The 25,479-nt window shown below is 44.3% G+C and overlaps 2 long non-coding RNA genes across 4 annotated transcripts in view; one reads left to right on the forward strand and one right to left on the reverse strand.

Moving 5' to 3' along the window:
• LOC119566639 overlaps nucleotides 1-990 on the reverse strand; it is a 136,690-nt gene extending 135,700 nt beyond the window's left edge. For 2 of the 3 annotated variants that reach the window (XR_006291136.1, XR_006291135.1), the window contains exon 1: nucleotides 664-990. This is a non-coding gene — a long non-coding RNA (uncharacterized LOC119566639). The remainder of the gene's footprint in view (nucleotides 1-663) is intronic. The other variant, XR_006291137.1, reaches the window with a different exon arrangement.
• An 11,961-nt stretch (nucleotides 991-12,951) lies between these two features.
• LOC122466057 lies at nucleotides 12,952-15,735 on the forward strand. The gene is made up of 2 exons (XR_006291273.1): nucleotides 12,952-13,309; nucleotides 14,247-15,735. It is a non-coding gene; the product is annotated as an uncharacterized LOC122466057 (long non-coding RNA).
• The last annotated feature ends 9,744 nt before the right edge of the window (nucleotides 15,736-25,479 follow it).

The raw sequence follows: 25,479 nt of genomic DNA on the forward strand, positions 1-25,479 counted from the left end.
TTCCACACAGTGTGACTAGCTATGTGGAGTTCGTTATTCAGGAAAAAGTTTGCAGCCATCAGCAACCAAGACTGGGTCAGAATCCGTGAGAGAATTAACAGGATGCTGCACTAGCTCACACATGGCTTACCCTGTTATTGCGGCATGCAAACACTCAGCCTCTTGCCTCTCTCCTGTCCCCCGGCACATTTCTGGACAAATGCTGACCCCCCATTCGTACTTGGGAGAAATGATGTTGTCACCTATGGACTGTCTCTAACTGAAATGGACTAGATTTGGAAATAGAACACAGTTTCCCAAACACTCACACTGACTTCCCTGTTTCCAGGCGGCTCCATAGCCTATTGAGTGGTTACAGAGCAGCACAATTTAAGCCATTATTACTTAAAGGACAACATGAATGACAATCGCAAACATCTGTGACATTACAGTAAAAATACTCTTCAAAGCTGTTTCTTACTGTTTGCAGTTCTCAGTCAGCATTTTGTACACCACGTGGTGGTGAGAAGCAGGGGATGCCAAAGTGCCGTAATGCAATCTGCCATTAGCAGATACACACACGCTGGTAGCTGGGGCTTCTCATAACTTTTGCACTGGTTCTTTGAGCGGAAATCCCTACTATTACTGTAGTAATAAATTTTTAAATTGGAGTCAGAAACTTACTGGGCTCTGGGGCGGCTTCTGTCTCCACCGGGTTTGCTGCAGGCTTGGCAGTGGGGTGTTCCTCAGGGCAGGGATCAAACAGCTTTTCCAGGTAGGGAGCTAGAATTTGCGGTTGCTCCTGTTCCATAGCCTGCTCTGGGACTGGTGTCAAAAACAGAGTCACTTTATGCTCCCTACTCAGCTCCTGCTCTGGCTCACATCAGCCCCCAGGCTGGATTCAGGGGCCAGCAGCACACCGTCTTGGCTGACCAGGTCATCATGCACCATAGTTGGCTCCGTGCTGGGTGCAGTGCCCAGCACCCGGTCAAACTCATAAAATGAGAATGAGGTTGGAGAGTTGCCTGAGGTGTGGTTTTAGTCCCTGGTTTTCCAGTACTCACTCTTCATTTTCTTAATATGCTCTCTGCACTGGTCACTGGTCTGGAAAATTTGCAAAGCTGCCAGCTTTTCAGATGTCTGCTGGCACCTGTAGTCATTCCTGGTACTTTTGTTAAAGTCCACAGTTTTACTGGCCTCACATCAGAGATTCATTAAAATTTGACTATGCTCCCGTGACCATGAAGCAGCACGCTTTGCAAAAAGCTTGCTCTGTTCAGTCTCCATTGCAAACTCAGGAGGCTCTCTGATGGGGAGTTTGCAGCTTGGTGATCAGAAGACAATGGGTTAACACTGATTCACAGAGCAGCTGCTGTACACCAGCGGGGTAGGGGCGGCTTCCGTTTTCAGTTAAGTTGATTGGAGATTGTTGGGATAGAGGACAAAGGAAGTCAGCCCATGGGATTGTGGGATACTTCTGGCTGACTCCCAGGACACAAGTCAAATAGGGCTGTGTCTACCTTGCAAAGCAATTGGGCTCGAACTCTAGGTGACAGCTTAACTTGGGCTTGGACCCTGGGCACTGGTGGTGGGGGCCCCTGGAGCTCCACAGGCAGGGGGGCCCCACAGCTCCCAGCCGCTGTGGCAGAGGATCCCGCAGCTCCCAGCCACTGTGAGAGGCAACAGGTGGATGCTGGACCTCCCCATTTTGCCAGGGCTATTTTTAGTAAAAATTACTACAGGTCACAGGCTTCCGTGAATTTTATTTATTGCCCGTGACCCGACTGTGATTTTTACTAAAAATTACCATTACAAAATTTTAGCCTTACTTATCTGTCTATCTATCATGCCGCTTGAAAACTCCAAAATAGAGCTTAACTAATAAGACATGATGGGCACTGTAGAATACCCACACTGTTTTTATTTTAAATTATGAATTATTTGCATTACTGTGGCACCTAAATTTCTTCTTGCCTTGCTCCCACCTGCAACCATGTAAGATAGTTACTGTTATCCAGTGAAGGGAAGAGAACAGATGAAGGAAGGATATGAGGACAATTGTCAGAAGATAAGGATGGATCTTGTTTACCTGAGTTCTTTGCTGTCTCAGCATCTCCACAAACCTCCCCTACACAATGGATGCATTTCCCCTAGGGCTGGTGGAAAGTTTTCCATTGAAACTGGTTTTTGATGGAAAGTGGATTTTCAGTTAAACAAATATATGCATGAAAAGTGTTGGCCTTCTGCAGAAAATTTTGATATTTCATCAAAAAAACTAAATCTTTTGGCTGAAAACCAAAATATTTTGATTAAAAGTGGAGCCACTATGCCTCATGGTAGTTGTAGTTTTCTCCACATAGGCTGGTCTTTCTTGCAAAACTACATCTCCCATGATACATCAAGGTCAGGGACTCCTATGATACAATCCTTCCCCTTACCAAGAGGGGGAAGCAATGCATCAGGGGAGGTAAAATCTGGCCAGAAAACTTAGCCGATAGAGGAGAGCTACAACTCCCATCAGCAAAAAGAAAAGAAGTACTTGTGGCACCTTAGAGACTAACCAATTTATTTGAGCATAAGCTTTCGTGAGCTACAGCTCACTTCATCGGATGCATACTGTGGAAAGTGTAGAAGATCTTTTTATACACACAAAGCATGAAAAAATACCACCCCCCACCCCACTCTCCTGCTGGTAATAGCTTATCTAAAGTGATCACTCTCCTTACAATGTGTATGATAATCAAGTTGGGCCATTTCCAGCACAAATCCAGGTTTTCTCCAGGGGGGGAGAAAACCTGGATTTGTGCTGGAAATGGCCCAACTTGATTATCATACACATTGTAAGGAGAGTGATCACTTTAGATAAGCTATTACCAGCAGGAGAGTGGGGTGGGGGGTGGTATTTTTTCATGCTTTGTGTGTATAAAAAGATCTTCTACACTTTCCACAGTATGCATCCGATGAAGTGAGCTGTAGCTCACGAAAGCTTATGCTCAAATAAATTGGTTAGTCTCTAAGGTGCCACAAGTACTCCTTTTCTTTTTGCGAATACAGACTAACACGGCTGTTACTCTGAAACTCCCATCAGGAAACATGGAACCAGCGTGAATCAAAATATTTCAGAGTACAGTCAAAATATTTTGCTGAAAAGTTTACATTTTTTCCATGTGGAAAGAAAACCAAAACTATTTTCAAACAGCTCTGATTCCCCTTTCTCCCCACAATTTAGTCTTAGGAAAGACTGGATTTAAATTCATCAGCCCAGTGCACAGAGAGCTACATAACTTATGATCAGCATCGGGCCCAGAATTTACTCTTTGGCTTGGCTTGTATGATGCCAAGTTTCAGTTTGCTTGGAATTATTACTGTCAACTGCTGCAAAAGAACTAATTAAAAAATAGCTAAATTATGTAACAGATGCCCAGGAGCACCTTGGGATAATGCATTCTGGACAGAGAACTGTCATTCCACTCATCACAATCACATTTGTTTATCTGTCCATGTCGTGCACAGCTGTGGCTTTTTTGGCAGTGAGGGTTTTTGTTGTTGTTGTTGCAGCCTGGGAGACTCATAAGTTCAAAATCTTTCATCTTCATTCTCCAGCGCGATTCCCCCAGGTGCCCGTCCCCCACTGCTTTACATGTCTTTTGATTATCTAATTATTTCAATGCACTCTTTACAGACACGGCCTCAATGGGCCCGTAGGCACAGCCCAAAGCTTCCTGTTTGTTCCTAGAGAATACGTTCCCAAATGGTGGTGAAATAGCTATGCTGAGATGCGGGGTGCTGTGATCGTCGCTGTGATCTTCAATGAGCTAAAACTAATAGAGGAGGTGAGGCAGATGTTGAAAAACAAGGGCTTGGTGCTGCTCCCATTGAAGTCAACTGAAGTTTTGCCACTGACTTTGTTGGGAATAGGATAAGACGTTAGGAGGCACAGCTGATCTGTGAAAGTCCAGCAAATAAAGAGGTTCGTGAAGGCTTCATTTGTTGGTTTGGTTTTACATTTTTGTGGATTTGGCCCTCACCGAAGGAGTCAGACTGGCAGTTTTCCAGCATCCTCAGGAACAGGTACAGTATGGTTAGTGTAAATTTCTCCACCCTGCCCCAACAATATGGCTGAACCCTGACCTGGATGGACCACCTCTCAGAAGGAGAGAATATTTTTTTTCCTATGGTGCATTCAAATCTTTGGCATTTCCATGAGACAGCCAGTTAGTGCTAATTGTAGTGGTAGGCTTATGATGTGAGCACATGCCCTCCGGCACTTGGACTGAAATCCCACCAACACATGTAAGCAGATAAGTATCAGATGGGAACAATTTTGGGTGACTACCAACATGAGCGCGATTGAAACCATTCTATTATATTCTTTGGGGAGGAAATCACTTTATTTTGGGTGGCTATTTCCTGCATTGTTGTTTTAAATAATTGTAGTTAAAACTAGATAAATCAATCAACGTGAGCTCTTTTCACCAAAGTTCCCTGAGCCGTCTAGACCCTCATATTGAGTATACTCAGTACAAATGTGAAAAATTCTAAAGATGTCAAACATGAACTTTCCACAGTGAATCAGGAGTTACTGGCACAAAGGACTCGCATTCTGATAGCGAGAAAATTCATAGCACAAACAACTCACTCCCATTCGGGTGGCATTTTGATGCAGTGTTGACTTACTGCTACTGCAGCTCTCTTTCTCACAGCAGTTTGTTGTTTCTCTATATTCTAGTTATATTTACCCCACTATGCAAAAATGGCTTAAAAAGGAGATGTTTTTTTCTTCTTTTCTGAAGATATTAATGATGCAAGTGTAGGAACCCAGAGAAACCAGGCAAGCTCTGGGGAAACTACTGAGGAGAAAACCAAAACAACAGCCACATCTGAAATCTTGGATCTCCCTTCCTGGAGGTGGGGGAGAAAGGAAGCAATTACAATATTGTCAAGCGGAAGGGAATAAAAGCCAAACCTACCCCATCGTTTAAAGTGTGGTAACGAGTGTTCTCCTCAAGTTGTGTAATCCACTAGTAAGTTTATGTAACAGGTCCCTCTGTGTCCAGTCCACAGGGGATGTGAGACTATTACAGAGGGACTTAGAGACCTTCAGCTCAAGCTGTAGCAGCTCCGGCTTTTCCCTCTGGAGGTCCCTGGTTCAGTCACTGTTGTCTCAGCTAAGAGGAGGTACAGATGAGGCCGAATAGAGGGGAATGATCACGTCCCTCGATCTGCTGACAATGCCTCTACTTATACAGCCCAAAATGCCGTTAGCCTTCTTGGCAACAAGGGCACACTGTTGACTCATATCCAGCTTCTCGTCCACTGTAACCCCAGGTCCTTTTCTGTAGAACTGCTGCCTAGCCGCTCAGTCCCTAGTGCATGGGATTCTTCCGTCCTAAGTGCAGGACTCTGCACTTGTCCTTGTTGAACCTCATCAGATTTCATTTGGCCCAATCCCCTAATTTGTCTAGGTCCCTCTGTATCCTATCCCTACCCTGCAGTGTATCTATCACTCATCCCAGTTTAGTGTCATCTGCAAAGTTGCTGAGGGTACAGTCCATCCCATCATCCAGATCATTAATGAAGATATTGAACAAAACAGCTTGTGCTCCTTTCCCCTCTACCCCCTGTCATGTTATTGACTTGAACTGGGACCATATAGAACATGGTTGCAACCAAGGTCCTGTAATGGCACTAAATCTTGTATAAAGGGGGTCAAATAAGGTGTCTCAGACAACGTTATGGTTTGCTGGTTATGATTATGCTGTCTATATGTGTGTATCATTTTTGTAGTTAAAGTTATGAATATTGGCTCTATACTGTCTGTACTTCAAACTTATACTATGCTTCTGGGTGACACTCCAGACAAATTGGTGTCAGCTCTGCCTAGGCTGCTGGATGGCCCATTAAGGACCATCAGATATACAGTTGACCCGTTGAGAGAAGGAAGACACGGTTTGTGACTCAGCAAGGCATGCAGGGACATGCCTATGGACAGAACTCTGCGGTTTTTCCATGCCATGTGATGGACAGCTTGTCTTTGGAACAAAGAAAGAAAGACCACATGGCAAGAGAATATAAAAAGCTGCTGCAGCTCCTCCATCTTGTCTTCATTCCTGCTTCTTACCTCTGGAGGGACTTTGCTACAAAAGGAAGCTCTAACAAAGGACTGATGACCGATCCCAGGTGTGGATGTACTCCAGAGATTTGATTTGAACCTGCAGTTTATTCCATCACTGCTACAAGTCTGAACCAAGAACTTTGCCATAATGGTATGTAATTGATTCTATTTAACCAATTCTAGGTCTCATCTATATCTTTTTTATGAATAAACCTTTAGATTTTAGATTCTAAAGGGTTGGCAACAGTGTGATTTGTGGGAAGATCTAACTTGTATATTGACCTTGGTCTGGGGCTTGGTCCTTTGGGATTGGGAGAACCTTTTTTTTCTTTCACTAGGGTATTGGTTTTCATAACCATTTGTCCCCATAACGAGTGGCACTGGTGGTGATACTGGGAAATTGGGGTGTCTAAGGGAATTGCTTGTTTGACTTGTGGTTAACCAGTGGGGTAAAACTAAAGTCCTCTCTGTCTGGCTGGTTTGGTTTGCCTTGGTGTGCACAGAAATCCCAGCCTTGGGCTGTAACTGCCCTGCTTTAAGCAATTTGTCCTGAATTGGCAATCTCAGTTGGGTCCCGCCAGAACCAGCATCGTTACACCCCCAATCCACTTTATCCATCTCTTGGGTCTGCTCTAGACTGAGTTCTCTGAAGCAGGGACTATCTTCTTATTACTTGTCTGTGCCTAGCATAATGGGGCCATTGCTCCCCAATGGGGGCCCCTTCTACACTATTCTAAGACAATAAATAATAAGTGTAATCTCCTAAACACCTTTGTCATAACAGTAATTTAGCATACCCAGGTGCCTGTGGGAAGCAGGTCATTTATGTTACACACAATTACTTCTGAAAACTCTTTGCTACAGTGAAGTATGTCATTGACCACCACAGAGCTTTAATGATAATCCGGCCATCAGGATAAAAAAAAAATTACTTTCCATTTGCTATGGGTGCTGATGTATTTGCCCATTACTTATACTGAGCAGTAGGTCACTTGGGTGTTAGAATCCGCTTAATGTCTCTGTCTATGCTTTTCAAAGGTAGTAAAAAATGTCACACATTTTTTAATGCCACTCAGATGCAGGTAAAGAGCATTACGGTTTGAGGGAGCGCTAATTAGAGTCAATTATTTATGACTGGCCTGCCTTGGCATAAAAATGCCTAGGAAAACTTGCTCTGTCACTGCAAGAGCTAAAGCACCTATCACCTTGGTAGCTAAGCACTTCAATGTATGTGTCTCATTTAAGTGGTGCATAGCCTCTGCAGTCCTGAGGGCCACATTGGCAGCTTGCCAGGAGCATAAGGATTACAGCTAATTTTCATAAACATTGAAGCCCATTTGCTTCCCCCCACCTCCAGCGAGGTACTTAGAATAGCTGATATATTTAAGAATCAGAAACATATATATTACTAACCTTAAAGCAGAATCTTTGCTCATTCTTTATTCATTATTCCATTTCATAATCCCTTTTATCTCCTTTCACCTTCCACTAGTTTTTTTTCTCTGCTTGTCTTCTCCCACCACTCTTTTCCTCTCCATCCTCCTTATCTCTCTCTTCCTTTACTCATCTATCCCTTGCTTTCCCAATTCTGCTCCCATCTCTTCTTACCCCCCCCCTCCGTGTTTCTTGTCTCTAATCTATTCTTATTTTTATTACTGTTGTTGTCAGATGTTTGGCTGCATGTGTGTGTGCAGACAGCCGGCACAGCAGACCTCAAATGAACCACCCAAAGACCACAAGATCTGGTAAGGTACAAAGGCACTTGGTCATGTTTATTGTCGATGAAGCGTGGTCCTAGCTCCCAGGATCAATGTCTACAGTTACACTTACACATGTATGCCCGTGACAATGGATGCACCTCAGTGAATGGCAGGACTTTCCATTCCCCCCTCGGCTGACCAAAGACACTCCCTTTGAGATACATCTTTATACACAGATCCAGAAAAGTTATGTGTTGCCCCTCTGATGTGTCTAGGTGCCACCATCACCTTCTACATGTTGGTTCGATCAAAACATCTCTATCCATCATGCTGTCATCCTGACCTTATCTTTAAGATGGGTCAGTGTGTTCCTGTTATCTTTGTGTGTGTGGGGGGGTGCTTATACCATACTTGGTGTTGGGGTGCTCTGGTACCACCCTTTTGGAATATGTTTACACGAGTGTCCTGTGCTTAGTACTTCTCAGGAATGTGTGGGTTTTTTGCAATACCAGCCCTGTTCTTGCCAGGTTCTGTGAGTGTGTATGCAGGTAGAGCTTGACTCCTGCTTACAGCCTGTCTCTTGCTGGCTTTGTTTTATATTAGCAAAGCTTTGACCACTACCTCAGCCCAGGCCTTTGATACAAAGGCTTATGTCTCAGGTTCTCTTCCTACTCCAACTGTTATTTAGGATTTGTATTCCAATAGCACCCAAAAGACTTAATGAGGATTGAAGACTCCTTTGTGCTGGGCAGTGTGTAAATATCTAGGGTCAGACAATCTTTGGCCTGAGGAGCTTGCAACCTAATTTAAAAGACAAGACAAATGAGGGTACCAGTCAGTAGAAGGGAAGGATGAGGGAACAGTTGTAACAGTGCCATGCTTACAAAGACTTCCCGTGCACACAACTTGATGGTTCCAAATCATTTGAAAGTATTGTTATAAAATGAAGAGTAGCCACCCCAGCCACCAGCTCTGCATCTCAAGTCTCTCCCCACCTTGTTTGCTTAGATTTTAAATATAAGGAAATAATGTGCTTTAGTGGATAACCACTTCATACAACTCTTGTATTGGGATAGAGACCAAGTTTTATCAAATATTCATAAACTGAGCTGTACCTCAAAGGATAAAACTAATAAAAACGCATCATTGCAAAATTTGCTTGTGTGAGGCTCAGTTTCAAATAGTGCTGACATAAGCCCAGCTATGACCAAAGACACAACCGCACAACCGTCATTGAAGTCATGCATATGCGAGGGCAGAACTGGCCCTTTGCTCTATCCTTGTAGGAATTGCTCCACCTGTCACTGAAATGCACCTACCTCTGGGGTTGCAATACAATAGCTGTTCAACAGCACACGGCAGTTTAGGACAGGGAGTGAGGAAGAATTCTCTATCCCATTGACATTGCATGCTTTGAAATTATGGTGAATTTTAAAGAGGCTTAGGGCATGTTTAAAATGGAGTAAGCGCATACAATCAGTTTTTTTGTTAGCTATGGTGGCTATTTATTCTCCCGCTGGGTAGAACTTTCGTGCTGCTTTCTGAGAAAAAGCCAGACATGTTCGCCAAGGAACATCTGCCAGCAGATTGTGATACCACCTGTTGCAGTGCTTGCTTGTTTCATTCCAGCTCCTGTGGTGCTGCCTGGGCTAGGGAGTCTCTCCTCTTTCCGTAATGCATCCACCTAGCAGCAGTGTGGGATACCCAGCTGACACTCGGTAGCACGAGAAAACTAGCTCAGCGACTGCACCCCTCGTACTCAACTGTGGATGTGGAATAGGCCATGGTCAGGCCCCCAGCTCACATGCGGTGCTTCCCTTAGTGTGTGCCCTGCCAGCGTTTCTCTTAGATTTCCCCGAGCCATGCTACCCTGTACTGGCAAGAACAGTCTGGTACCTACTGTGTAGTTAGCACCACTCCATTGCCACACTGTGCTTCAGCCAGTATGGACAGAATTTAGCTCTTTGTAAGTATTTAAGTAAGTATTTGTATTTAAATGCATTAAAAAATTCTACATAGGAACTACACCAGGTGAGTAGCTGCTCCAGTGAAGTCACTGGGCCTGATTCTGATCTCACTCACATCAGTTTTATACCAGTGAAAGTCTATTGACTTCAGTGGAGCTACTTCTGATTTAAACCAGTGCAGAAGAAATCAGACTCAGGCTCATTTACTTCAGTGCCCTGCTGAGTAAGATTTGCAGATGGGGATCCATTAACTCATTTTTTAAACTTTCCTTAACTTTTAAAGTATTAAATGTTCATGAAACTACGCAACGTGAGAGGGGTTACTACATAGCAGTGCTTCTCTCTTGCCTGTGCCACTTTTTAAATTGCTATTCTTGGTAACATACCAAAAAGCACATTAACAAAAAGAACCCAACAACAATAAAACATGCAACAAACAAAACTGTGTCTGCCATCACCTGGTTCATTTGCTTATGTTATACTTCTCAATCCTTCCTCTGTTCATCTGTTTTTTGGATTGTAAGTGCTTCAGAGGAGTATTGTCTCTGAGTGTGTACAGGGCCCAGCACAATGGGATCCTGATCCTTACTAGGGCTTTGAGGAGTTACTGTAAAATAAATGTTTAAGATAAATTATTGGGGCTGGGTGAAAATGTTGCATCAAAACTTGTTTTGATGGACAATTGGATTTTTGACAAAATTATTTTTCCCCCACAAAAAGTATCTACTTTCTGTAAGAAAAATTGTTTTTTTCATTGAAAAATACCATAAAATGAAAATATTTTGATTTATCATGCTGCTGCAATGCCTCATTGGAGTTGTAGTTCAGTTGCCTCATGTCCCCATTCTCCTCTATGGCCTGTGCTCCCTGGCAGGACTACATCTCCCATGATGCACCCTGGTTTCCACTCTCCAAGACGGACCATCTCTATGCATCATGGAAAATATAATCCCATCAGGGAGAGTGACCCATAGAAAAGAAAGGAGACAGGAAGTAACTGAACTCCAAATCCAAAGAGGCACCTTAACAACATTTCTGAATTGAAATATTTTGGGTTTTTTTGCTGTTGTGGTAAAAAAAAAAATTGGTACTGATTTTTTGCCAACAAAATTGAAATTATTCACAGAACTCCCACCTTCCTATTTTCTGACCAGCTCTCATAATAAATACATAGAGAATAATAATGACAACTATCTTTTCTGAATAAAAAATATAGAAAAATTCTAGCCATTGACTTTGGGTTCTGTCTTTCTGGTAACACTTTATATTAAGGTTCCTAAATATGCATTTAACCTGACATTTTATAACCTGAATTATTGTCACATCTTGTCTTTGTTTATGTTATCTATCATACGCTAAAAAGCCCTTACTCTCTGTCAATGAAGCACCGTGCATTTTATGGCCCTATACAAAATTACTACTCATAATAAACAACCTTCACTTAAAGGTTTTGTAAGTCTGAAAAGCCTATTAATCTCTATGCTTGTGTTTGAGTTCTGTGTGTAATTACTGCCACATGAGTTTATGTAAAATTCTGCCTACCCACTGATAAGGTCCCATGCGATTCGTCAGTTTTTCGAGATGAAGTATTCATAGAATCCACACATTGACTTCCACATTAAAAAGGCATGAGAACAAAGCCAGGGAGGTAATAAGGAAGTGTCAGAACTATGCTAGAACTTGACTGTTCCATTCCTCAGTCCCCCATAAGCTCACTGCAAATTACTCACTGCAGATTTGGAATTTTACCTCTTGTTACCTAGCAGGGTTTATATTTTGCTACTCAACCTAGCTGTTTCTGTGAGCCTCATGATGATACTCTCAATGTGTCCCAACAGCCATGCCTTTACAAAGTAGTCGCACTGACTTTCTGTGGGAATGCAGCAGTCGATGTATGTCTGGAACGCCATTCTGACACTTATTGCTAAACAAACCAACAAAGAGCGTACTAAATGTTCAGAGGCTAGGACTCATTTTTGTGCATATACCTGATGCACCACAAAATCCCACCTTTGACCGCACAAAGGGACATTGGAATGAGCCAAAATGGGTAATTTAGTTCCTAAGTACTCACTTGCATGTGCAATTGTGTGTACATCTCTGGGGTATTTTTGTGTGTAGATACAATGGTTGGGCATGCAAGCTTTGCAGACAAAATTAGGGACTTTTATAGAAAGGTATGTCCCAGTGTATCCAGCCACCTGCAAGGTATGAAAAAACTCAATATTGACTTTTCCTTTTTTTGGACTAAAACTAACAAACGTATACTGCACATGGACAACTTTGTGTTGAATGTTTGATATCTACATTTTGCAGGAAATGAGCATGAAATCATAAGAAAATATGCACTATTCCCATGGAGTTATTCTCCTGTCAATGACTGCAAGTCTCATTAGCAATAATAATAGGAATCACATGTGTGCCTTGTGGGGAATTGAACCTTGTGTTTGAAAGGATGCATTGAGCTATATAGAATACTTTATATGCAAGCAGATCCAAAAGTAAAGTGGATTGAAATGACAGTGTAGCTAATGGTCTGAGAGACAAAGTTCAGGCCTGAATATGAAGTTCCCCAAAGTTCAGTATCGGTGAACGATAATGTTTTGTTTTAGGTGCATCTCTAATGAAAACATGCCAAGCAGAGCCAGCACACAGGAATAGCATACTGGAAGAGATCAGGTTTCAGAGTAACAGCCGTGTTAGTCTGTATTCGTAAAAAGAAAAGGAGTACTTGTGGCACCTTAGAGACTAACCAGTTTATTTGAGCATGAGCTTTCGTGAGCTACAGCTCACTTCATCGGATGATTTTGTTTCCAATACTGGAGGCTTCAAAGGATATTATAATACACCCATAATGCAATACTCTACAATGGAGGAAATTTCTTCCAGAACATGGCTGTGATTATCCTATGGCCTGCAATATGTAACTTGAAAGATCTTTATATTCCATATCCTTCATTAATAATTCCACATATTATTTATTTCCATATAAATAAGTAGGGCCAAATAATTTTTTCCAAATGTAAAGATGCATCCTTCAATACTACTGTGACGGGGCAGAGCGGCTCCGCACTGCTACTGCAGGGGATAACCCTTCCTTCCTAGCAGAGGAAGCCAGGCTCCTGGGGCTCTGCTGGGCATGCTCCAACTGGAGAACAGGTATAAAAGCCTGCAGAGCTGCTCAGTCTGGGCTGACCACCAGAGGGGAAGGAGGCATGCTATCAGCTCCTGAGGAGGGACAGGCTGTGCTCCAGGATCTGGAGGCCAGCCAAGCCTGGATGTGCTCTGATGCTCAGATGGGATAAATCACAGAAGGGGAACAGACCAGAGGATCTGGAGGTTATGGTAGGAAGCAACCCAGGGGAACTTTAAAGGAAAATGGTGTTAAAGCTGCACAGAGGCTTGCTGTGTTTCAGGCAGATCCCTGCTGAGCTGGTGGCAAGGGGAACTTGCTACTACCAGGACCCTGGGTTGGGACCTGGTGAAGAAGGCGGGCCTGGGTCCCTCTACCCCAGGCATGGAAATCATATGGACCCTGGACATTTGGGGTGAGTTACCCAGACTCTGGCTGCTAGGCTGAACTACCCTGCTTGCAAGGGGGATTGTATGGACTCTGGCCATTGGGCTGCACTGCTCTGATGTGGGGACTCTAGACATTAGGACACACTACCCTGACCAAGGGGTGATTGCGTGGAGGTAGGCTATTAAGTTGCATAGGGCTGCCCACAGAGGTGAGCATGTGAACTTGGGAGTGGTGAGGTTCTGACACCCCATCACCCACCACGCCAAAGGGGTGGTGCAGTGCCAGGCCTGCCACACCTATGCTGTGGCTGTGTGGTCCACAGGTTAACTGTATGTTGGGTAAAAGTGTTCTTTTAACTCTTGCTGCCTTTTTAATTTCATTTAGAATTTCTCTAGTTCTCATATTATAGAAATGATTATGCAGATCTCAGTTTGTTTTCTCAGATCACTCATTATTTTAGTGACAAATAGTTTCCAGAGGCAAGTAATTAAAAAACAAAATGATGGTGAAACTGCTCTGTCTTCATTGCTGATGAAAAATACAGTGCTGCAAACTTGATTCAGCACTTACACCACACAAACACTACTGATTTTAAGGGTAGTAATTTAATTTTAAATTGTATCTAGGCAGAGAGGTCACATTTGAAATGGCTTTTTTTGCCAGGTGCTAATGCTTCAGGAGAAGAGGAAAGTGGAAGATAATACAGTGGCTTTGATGTGGCTGCTGAGAAGAAGTGCAGGGACTGTAGCTGGCATGAGTATTGGTAAATCAGTGCTAACCCTGTGAATGAGGAAATGCAAAAGAATGGAGTTAGTGCAAGAGAAAGGACAGTAGGAAAATGGACAGGGGCTGCAATCTTGCAGGGTATTACAGTTTATTTCCTTTTCTTTTCCAGTGAATTTAGTGCTCATGAAAGGTGACAGATTGACAGCCTCAGACTGAAGCCTTCTGTTTATCCACAGATTAAATACAGCCCAGACAGTGCAGCTTCTCCCATGCTGCACCCACTGATGCTGACCTAGAGGGGCTACCATCAAGGGGATGAACACATTAATCTCTCCTTGGCATTTGCCACCTTGCCGGAGGCATTCATCACTTTGAAGGATAAGGCATATTGGCCCTGGTTCTCATTGACACGAAGGCCCCTTATCTCATTTACACTCTCTTTAAGGCACTGCCATTACGGTGTCAGAGGACTTTGTGTCAACCAGAATTCAGGACTTTGAACACTGACCACACACAGAGTTTTTCCCTTGCAATGCCAGTTTTACCCCCATGGAAACAGAGGGGTTTGGGCTGCTGGAATGTTGCTAAAACATGGCAACTCAAACCCAATAGTTTATTTCCATATTTGCGGTGCCAAGCTAACGTATCTCTGTGTCATTCACGACAGTACACTCCCCTTTTACAGCCATTTCAAGAAAGTAGACTTCAAAGCGAAGACTTGCTGCAACCTTTTCCACAAGTGAGTGGGAACAAGCTGGGGATAAACTGTGCCGGTGCTACGAACGTCGGCCTTGGCCCTTGTGTACTCAGTTGCACAGTACCATGCACCAGTGAGGACAAGAAGCTGCCATACCCAACTTGTGGATATGTAGCTCAATCAGACCATGCAAATCAGCCTGGGAACTCTAAAAATCGCTGCCCAGCTTTCTGTATTAGGTATCGGTTAAGGCATTGCACTCTCTAAGTTTGTGGTGGGTCTTCAGTTAGTCCTCCTGTCAAGTCCCACTCAGTGTGTTTGTGAGATAAAAATCAACCCCCTTCTGGGATATAAGCCCAACAGGGGGCCTATCTCAGCACCCTCTGTAAGGTCCCTTTATCTGCAGCCCTATCCCCGGGCTCACTCCTCAATGAGTCCAGCAGGGCCTATCACAGTACCCTGGTTCGAACTGTCTCAGCCCCTTCTGGGCTCCCTTGAATTATCCCTGCTCTTCAAGCAGTCCTGGCTCTGGTGACTGGAGACTCTCTGGGTCTTTCTGGCCCCAAATCTTCAGCAGGGCCACTAAGTGTTCAGTTCCCCCTCTGGGGTATATGAAAGGCCAAGACACTTTCCCCATGGCTGGTGGGGGGGACCCAGGCCCGCCCTTTACTCCAGGTCTCAGCCCAGGGACCCTAAAAATAGCAGCTGTCCTCCCGGTCCCTGTAAGCTGCGTTGCTGCTACAATTCCCTGGGCTACTTCCCTGCAGGCCCAGCTCATTCTTTGCCCTTCCCTCAGTGCCTTGTCTTGGTTGAGTCCCAACAGCCATCCCGGAGCTCCTTTGTGTTCCCCTCAGGATCTGCCAGCACTGCTCTGTCTGAGATCCTGTAGGTCCCTCAGCCAGCCAGGCACACCACCCACACTCCTCCAGCTCCAGCAAAGAACATATCTCGCCCCATCACACCACAGCACAAGAACTTAAACATGCTGAAGACTACCCGGAACATCCCACCTGGCAGGTTACGGACAATATTTCCCAATAGCACCTGAAATCACAAAAACCACTATGGACCATCTGCAACCAACCTAATGTCTCTGGATCTAGCCAGGCAATGGCAAAGTGTCTGGACCTCATCCACCATTCCAAACAAGCATGTTATCATGGACCCAACTAGCTGTCCTCCAGATTTTGACTGGCCACACGGGCTTTGGACCACACTGAACCACATCTGAACAAACCATGGAAGATGCAGTTATTTGATGCACAAGTGGAAAATCAATGACTCCCCTTCGTGTAACTGTGGTGAGCACATCCAAATCACTGAACACATCATAACACAGTGCCCTAAATATGGATTTTAAAGGTGAAATGGAGGATAGCCACAATGTCATAAAGGAGGCCTTGAAACAGCTTGTGGACCTACAGCTGCATCTACAGAATGTTGCTCTGCAGATGGCAGGCATGAAAAAGAGAGAGAGCAAACAAGCCTAGGAAGATGGGGTTGGGGGAAACTCCTCTTGTGTTTGGAAACATTTTAAATTAATAATGAAATAGTAAATCCCATGCTGATCTTTTAAAATTAAACCTAGAACCCTTAAGTACACAAAGTTCACTACACATCGTTGTTAACCTCCTTGCTTAATATTTGTAAGGTCTGTGGATATTTGTAACGTTAACATAATTATCTATTTTAACATATTGTGTTTGCCACCTGCTGGGGATAAAACATTGAAACTAACACTAGTACCTCATTAACAATAACACTAACTAGCTCATTAACCATGTTGACCCAATTACATGTTGTGTATCCCAGAGATAAATAACTGTAATTGCAACTCAAAAGCAATTTCATAAACACTAAGATTCCTTTTGAAATGCAAAGCAGGGAGTAGTATTCGAATTTCTGGTATAAATACACATTTAAATTAAATGGAGCCAGTCAGTCAAACAAAATAAAATTTCAATCTAAAAAGACGCCAGTTGGGACAAATTGGTGCAGGAATCATTCTGTTCTGCAGGATCAAAACCATTTTCATTTTTGTGCAAAAATAATACAAGTTATAGACAACAAAAGCCAGACATCTGGTAACTGGCAGCTACCATGACTATCAGCAGGTAGCAGGTTTCTTTTGAAACCATTCAGATTATCTAGTATATACAGGACAATAGAAACCTGATGAAGCCTTTGATATAATCTAAGATTTTTTTAAAAACCACATGGATGAAACAGAGACCTGAGGAGATTTGTATGAAAGATACCCATGCAATCCATTCTTTGCACTCTTACAAACAGCTACTTATGCTTGCTGGCCTCGATCAGAATGCAGAATGGCAGAAATATAACATGATGCAATATGATATATTGTTAATGGAACAGAATGGACATAAATGAGGGAAATTACCATAATATAACATTAGCAGAGTCTATGGATCAGAGACAGCGAAGAATGGAAATGTCACCTGACAAGAGTTAAGATGCTAAGATGCAGTGCTTTTGAATGCTAAGTTAACCTGCATCTCTTCATCTGGGGAAGACAATGGGGGAAATGCTAGCTTGAGAGAGGCCTGATTCTATGGACCCCCCAGGAACTGGGATCATTGCCAAAGTGATTCTCTCCCTGTCCTCTGGGGAGGCTTAGCTAATGCGAGGCATGGAGGTTATGCTAACTGATTCAAAGGTTCGTTGGGCTGAGTGCATGAGGAAGAGCAGAGGCAAAAGGGGTGAATCATTGGAGACTGAACCTTTGTGAAGATGGGCAGTTCAGAATAAAAGGATGAATGAGACTTTCCTGCAGTCCTTAAAGCTGGTTCCCTGCCCTGGAGAGGTCAAAGGCCTTGCACAGAAATAGTTCTAAAACAGGAGTGTCAAACTTATTCCATTCTGAAGTACAGCCTAGTGTACAAATTTAGTATTCCATACTCCCCTCAATCCACAAGTGGTCTCCCATTGATGTCAATGAGAAGCATGCCCAAAGATCAAAAGTAGAATCTGGCCTTTAGGTAGTTACTGGACTTTCAGACCCAGATCCTCAAAAGTATTTAGATGCCTAAATCAATGGGAGATGCCTAAATATCTTACAGGATCAGGGCCTCAGTTATTATAAATTATTTACTATTCAGCATCACTCACTGGGAAAGATATGCTGATCATTCAAGGGCCACTGCTTTCTGACCTTTATTTCTCTTCCTTCCCTACATTACTTTCTGTAAGGTAGGGTGACCATATGTCCCTATGCTGAATATGGGACACCTGGTAAAATAACTCGTATTCAAGCAAGTTCAATGGCAATCAATCAGAACGATGCAGTATAAACGTTCAAATTAACATCAAGTTGACTGAGCCCCTGTTAAAAAGAAATACTGCATAGTTGGATTCTTTTTATTTAACTTTAAGGCTTTAGGGTTAACACGGGGAGAGGTGATAAACACTCCTATACACCTCTGTCACACGGAGGGATGACCGGACCCTCACTGTCCGGTGCTTTCCACCCTCTATGCCTGGCTGGGCCCCTAGGACGGACCCACCTCTCCTGGTACCTGGTGCTGCGTCTTCCTGAGGCAACACGGGGGGTGGGGGGGCCACACAGGGTCACAGGACACCCCCTCCCCAGATTTCTGCCAGGGTTCACACCAGAATGTGGCCAACAGCAGCCTTTCTGCACTATGTGGGAGGGAAGGGATGGGAGCTGCTTCCAGCTACAGGGGAGGTGGGAGAAGGGATAACCTGGCCCGTGCCTTTGCAGAGCTCATATCTTCCCCCACCCCCACCCCCACCCCCCTGTGACTGGAAGCAGCTTGTACATTCCTGCCCGCACAGTGTCGAAAGGCAGCTAACACCTCCAGGCTGCTTCTGGCCACCGAAGTAACCCAGCTGCCTCCTGTCCCCCAGCTACAGCACGGGCAGGAGGGGGTTAAGCCCTAAGGATGCATTGTGCACCCGAGCCCAGGGAACCTGACTCCAGGGGCTTCAGCAAACCTGGCCAGAGAGGGAACCTGTCCCTGGGGGCAGGACCCAGAGTGTGGGGTTAGGGGGGTGAACAGGGTGCTAAGCTCCTGCCCGGGGGGCTGGTATGGAGCCTACAGATTCATAGATATTTAGGTCAGAAGGGACCATTATGATCATCTAGTCTGACCTCCTGCACAATGCAGGCCACAGAATTTCACCCACCATGCCTGCAAAAAAACCTCACCTATGTCTGAGCTATTGAAGTCCTCAAGTCGTGGTTTAAAGACTTCAAGGAGCAGAGAATCCTCCAGCAAGTGACCTGTGCCCCATGCTACAGAGGAAGGCAAAAAAACTCCAGGGCCTCTTCCAATCTGCCCTGGAGGAAAATTCCTTCCCGACCCCAAATATGGTGATCAGCTAAACCCTGAGCATATGGGCAAGATTCACTAGCCAGATACTACAGAAAATTCTTTCCCGGTTAACTCAGATCCCACCCCATCTAATATCCCATCACAGGCCATTGGGCCTATTTACCATGAATATTTAATTACCAGAATCATGTTATCCCATCATACCATCTCCTCCATAAACTTATCGAGTTTAATCTTAAAGCCAGATAAATCTTTTGCCCCCACTGCTTCCCTTGGAAGGCTATTCCAAAACTTCACTCCTCTGATGGTTAGAAACCTTCGTCTAATTTCAAGTGTAAACTTCCTGGTGGCCAGTTTATATCCATTTGTTCTTGTGTCCACATTGGTACTGAGCTTAAATAATTCCAGTATTTATCCCTCTGATATTGGGGGGGGATGCGAACAAGCTAGAACTCCCTTCCTCCCTCCTACCACTCCAGAGCTTAGCTGAGGGGTGGAGAGGCTTCCCTGTGCCAGCGCTGTACAGGTCTTTGGCAGACGAAAGGCTTGGCTCCTCCTGGTCAGTGACCTAGGCCAGAGGGTCTTGGGCTTTCCTGCGGTGCCAGCCCAGCCAGAGGCAGTGAGGGAAGGAAGGAGCCTGCTGGCCAGAGTGTTGGTGAGATGAGCGCTCCGACCAGGGGCTGGTTCTCTGCACAATGCTGGGAGTGGGATGAGCCCTGCTGGGGAGGATATGGGGGAGCAGTGGGGCTGGGGGGGGGGGGAAGGGGCAAAGCAGGGAGAGGACAGTGAGAGGGGGAGCACGTCAAGGGCTGACGGGTGGGCAGCAGAGGCAACACATAACCGGCCGCTGCCTGGCACCTGCCCGCACTCACCATTTGCCGCAGCTCATAGCGCACAGCCGGTGCTGGCTGGAAACAGGACAGAGGGTGAGGCCCTGCTGGCTGAGAGCTGGCATGCAGCAGGGGCTGTGCTGACTGACCAGCAGGGGAAACGGCCAGCCCTGTGTGCTGCCACTTTGCCCCGCCACCAGCTTTGCATACCCACCCCCATCATCGGCCACTGGACCCTCCCACTCGCCACTGGTGGGCAGGTCGGCTGGTGAGCAGGGATCTGGCCAGCAGCAGGACCTGCCAGTACTAATGGAGAGAGGGGACAGAAAATACGGGACAATTTGCCCATTTTTAAAAAAAAGTCGGGACACCTGCAGGAGGGCTTAAATATGGGACTGTCCCTTTAAAAATGGACGTCTGGTCACCCTACTCTAAGGCCTTGTCTATGTATAAAAATTGTATATGGCTATTGGGGTTGTACAATCCCCCTGTTATTGGCTGGAAAGACATTAAGTCATCTAATTTGTCCCCTCTCTCTGCTCCAGACCAAGTCTAATTTTTAGTGATTAACAGAGGAGCTTTCACCACTTCCTCCTTCGAATAGCTCTCGTTTTCAGAAGATTTTTCCTTATATTCTGCTACATTTTCCTTTGCTTAATTTTATCCTGTCAGTCCCCTGTATTTTGCCTAAGACCACTGTAATAAATCCCTCTCTGATGCTTACACTGTACAAATACTTGTAGGTGGTGGTGTAGGTAGCCAAGCGATTTAACTCCATTAATCTTTAAAGCACTGCAGACCCTCATTTTTGTTGCTATTCTCTCGAATTTGTTGACACCTTTCTAGTACCCAGAACTGAATATACACTATTCTAGAGATTGTCTCTCTTCACGTATATGGCTCTGAAACAATCAACTTCATGGTGTAGGAAGAGATTACTTCTTTGAATGCTGCCCCAAACCATATTGGCTTCTCTTGTGCTGTGTTGCATTGCAAGGTCATATTTAATTTGCCACATCACATCAAGTTTCTCTCATTCCTGCTTTCCCTTTCAGTGACTCTCTGTGTTTCACATTATTTCCTCCTAGATATACTATTAGTCTGAATTTTTTCCAGGTTGCCTTTTTCAGGTTGCCTGTATTTCTAGCATCTATACTGATTGGTTTGCAACCTCTGTAAATAGAAACAACATGCCATTCACCTCCATTCTTCCAGATCATTAGTAAATAAACATAACACTCAACCTTGATCCTTTGGGAACCCCACTAGAGACCTCCCTTGACTTAGTTCATCTGATCATCACTACCCTTTGCTCACAGTCTTTTAATTGACAGATGCCTGACTGGAATATGATCAACCACATTGCTTAATAGACTGTGATACAGTCATACATTCCACGGTACCACGGTGATCATCTAGTCTGACCTGTTCTATAACACAGGACATAGAACTTCCCTAAAACAATTCCCAGAGTAGATCATTTAAAAAAACCCATCCAAACTTGATTTACAAATTGTCAGTGATTGCGAATCCACAACCACCCCTGGGTAATTTGTTCCAATGTTTAATTACTTTCTCTGTTAAAAATGTATGTCTTATTTCTAGTCTGAATTTGTCTAGCTTCAACTTCCAGCTATTGGATCATGCTCTACCTTTCTCTGCTAGATTGAAGAGCCCATTATTAAATATTTGTTCCCCATGCAGGTACTTATAGACTATAATCAAGTCACGCCTTAACCTTTTCCTTTGTTATGCTAAATAGATCGAACTCCTTGACTCTATCCTGTAAGGTATGTTTTCTAATCCCTTAATCATTCTTGTGGCTCTTCTCTGAACCCTGTCCACTTTCTCAACATCCTTCTTGAATTGTGGACACCAGAACTGGACACAGTATTTAAGCAGCAGTCTCACCAGTGCCAAATTCTGAGGTAAAATAACCTCTATATTCTTACTTGAGAATCCCCTGTTCGTGCATCCAAGAATAACATTAGCCCTTTTGGCCAGAGCATCACACTGAGAACTCATGTTCAGCTGACTATCCACTTTTTCAGGGCTTGTCTACATTACCACTTTTGTCAGTATAATTTATCTTGTTCACGGGTGTGGAAAGAACATGCCCGAGCGACATAAGTTACACCGACAGACACGCCAGTGTGGACAGCGCTATGTTGGCGGGAGGGCTTCTCTCACTGACATAGCTACCGTCTCTCGTGGAGGTGGTTTTATTATGTCAATGGAAGAGCTCTCTCCAGTCAGCATAGAGTGACTACACAAGCGACCTTACAGTGGCGCAGCTGCATCGGTACAGCTGTGCCGCTGTACGCTCACTAGTGTAGACATGGCCTCAGAGTCACTGCTTCCCAAGATGGAGTCCTCCATTGTGCAAGTATGGCCTATATTCTTTGTTCCAAGCTGTATACATTTACATTTAGCCATATTAAAATGCCCATGTATCTAAGGGTGTGTCAGCTTTTCGAGCTGGGGGTGTGAGTACTAACTGAAGGAGACATACTCTGATGGAGCTAGTGCACTAAGTTATAATATAGCTGTTGCAGCATGAGTGGTGGGAGGGGTTAGCCCCCCCGAGTACATGCCCAGAGTCTTGGATGTGCAGGTACTCAAGGAAGCTTTTAAAAATTCTAAATATACTTTTCCTCGAGCTGGGAATTGCATCTCCAGATTGAAATGTAGACACACCTGATCCTGCTTTTAGGGGTAAGTCATTGTACAGAACAATTTCATTGAGGAAAAGGTACTCTGGAAAAAAATTCTCTTTTGCTGAATTGGAAGCTAGAATCTTATTTATTTTCATAAAATTATAAAAGCCAACTGAATGGGTTGTTGCAAAATTGAAACGTAATGTTCTGGAAGAGCAATTACTGTTCAGATCAGTGAGTACGAATATGTGCAGCCATTTATCTGTAAGGATTTATATTGCTTCCACAAATGTATGCTTCTCTCTCTCTCTTCCCCCCTCCGCGGAACAGTTTGCCTTTAAAAAGGGACACACTCTATTAAACTACATTTCTACTCAACAGATCTGATTCTGTATAAAAATACTTGCCTGAGAAAGGGCCCACTCTCACGGCTGTAAGCCTGGTGGTCCTATGGGGTTGGCCTGGTACTAAAGATTGTAAGTTCCTTGCTGAAGCTGGGGATAGAAAAAACAACACAAATTATAGAATTTCAGTGCTTCACTACTGCGAGATTGATTTTTATAGGCTCACTCTCCTTTCACAGAGCCAGATTCTGACACTCTTTCTACATTATTTCACAAATAGTCCCAAAGAAGTCAATGGAACTATGCCTGAAGTAAGGTGCCACCTCGCATGAATTAAGGGTGCTGGCATCTAGTCCATAATGAGCATGCAGTGGTCTCTGTTTATGGGGAAAAAAATCACATAGAAAGATGGGCGTTTCCTCCTTATTCCCCCCCTCTTCCACCCTAGTTCCAGCAGCAGCAAAGGTAGTGGGTTTTTGCAATTTTTAAGAACACATATGACTGGGCTGATCCTCAACTGGTGTAAATGGATTTAGCTATGTTCACTTTGGGGGAGCTGTGCTGATTCACACTGTTGAGGATCTGGCCCTCCATCTCTGTTTTCTAGGTGAGAGTTCATTGGCACATAAACAGCTACCTTGTTTGCTGAAGTTAGTTGAAAAATAAGAGTGGTTTCAAAATCTACAAAACAATATTTAGTGGCATTACCAAGCTGGTTAGAAATGGGTTTTTAAGCCTGAAGAGAGATGACAATCTCCTCACGTGAGACACCAGCTGATGGGTAAATTGAAACATCTCATCATTATTTATTGAAAACAGCAGCTAAAACCTACCCAGAATTTTCAGCCTGACAGGGTTCATTTATTTCATATTTTAAACATTAAAAAAACACAACGGGGGATGCTGCCATTAAGATATCAGTGAATCAACCCAATGAATGAGATAATTGCTCACTAAAGAGGAGGTAGCTGAATTTTTAATGCATTGTCACTGTGACTCCGGGGAAAAGTGGCTGGATTCGAAACGTTTTGAACTGAGTCATCTTGTGAGATTATGACATCGTGCGGCACAGATAAGACTAATGAACTATTTTTTAAAAGGTAAAAAAACAGACCAAGCAAGTCCCCCTTTCCCTTTCAATGCCAGGTACAGCTGGACTAATCTGCTCATGCTTATCTTTCTATTCCAATCAAGCTGAACTGGAGTGGTCAATGGAAGTGGCTGTGTATGAGAGGAAACTGCTGTTTGAATTAAATAATCGAGGGCGCTAGCATGAGTGACAAAGCAACACATTCTAATAAATACACAACATAGCTAATAAATAATACGCAGACAGGAAAACAAAAACATAAAGGAGCAGCTGATGTGCCATGGCCAGCACTGATGAACAAATGCAGCCTATGTAGCACAGTTCCTTTAATTGTGTGTGTGTCCCCTGCACTGCTAAGGATGCTTAGATGAAAACCTTGGTTGAGACTTTCAAAGCAGTCCCAGGAATTTAAATGCAGAGAACAGGGTTTTCCAAAATGACTTGTGTGTTGTGTTTTCATGCAGGAGGAGACTAAGGTGGCCTCTGAGAACAAGGCCAGAATTTTTTCCAGTGGTTCGCACCATCTATCCTCTGAAGCCAACCCCGCTGCAGCTGCTGGCCCCAGCACTGAGCTTGTGACATGCTGAGTTCCTGCTTTCCAGCCTGGCCTGTGTCCTCCCTCTGCAAGGTCTCTCCTCAACTGTGAGAGGAGATGTGGGCTGCAGGATGTGGGGCAAAGCCGGGTAGGCCCCCGGAGGCGAGCCTTGGTACAGGAAATGGCCCATGGCAGGTGGCCAGGAGGAGCAGTGCTGGCTGCTTCACTGCCCACTCAGGTCTGTCTCTGTGGCCCTTCCATCATGACAGAGGTACCATGGAGTCAAACTTGAGTGGGCAGTAGGGTGGTCAGTGCCACTCCCCCTTGGCACTGCCAATGGTACACACTGTGCATAACCTGCGTATGGCTGCAAGATGGACTACAAGCCGTCAGGAACAATATCCCCAATAATGTCACGGCAAACCTGGTTGCTGAACTTTGTGACTTTGTCCTCACCCATAACTATTTCACATTTGGGGACAATGTATACCTTCAAATCAGTGGCACTGCTATGGGTACCCGCATGGCCCCACAGTATGCCAACATTTTTATGGCTGACTTAGAACAACGCTTCCTCAGCTCTCATCTCCTAATGCCCCTACTCTACTTGTGCTACATTGATGACCTCTTCATCATCTGGACCCATGGAAAAGAAGCCCTTGAGGAATTCCACCATGATTTCAACAATTTCCATCCCACCATCAACCTCAGCCTGAACTAGTGCACACAAGAGATCCACTTCCTGGACACTACAGTGCTAATAAGCAATGGCCACATAAACACCACCCTATACCAGAAACCTACTGACCGCTATACTTACCTACATGCCTCCAGCTTTCATCCAGACCACACCACACGATCCATTGTCTACAGCCAAGCTCTATGATACAACCGCATTTGCTCCAACCTCTCAGACAGAGACAAACACCTACAAGATCTCTATCAAGCATTCTTACAACTACAATACCCACCTGCTGAAGTGAAGAAACAGTTTGACAGA

This window comes from Chelonia mydas, chromosome 5 (assembly GCF_015237465.2).
Source record: "Chelonia mydas isolate rCheMyd1 chromosome 5, rCheMyd1.pri.v2, whole genome shotgun sequence".
In the NCBI taxonomy this organism is placed as follows: Eukaryota; Metazoa; Chordata; order Testudines; family Cheloniidae; genus Chelonia; species Chelonia mydas.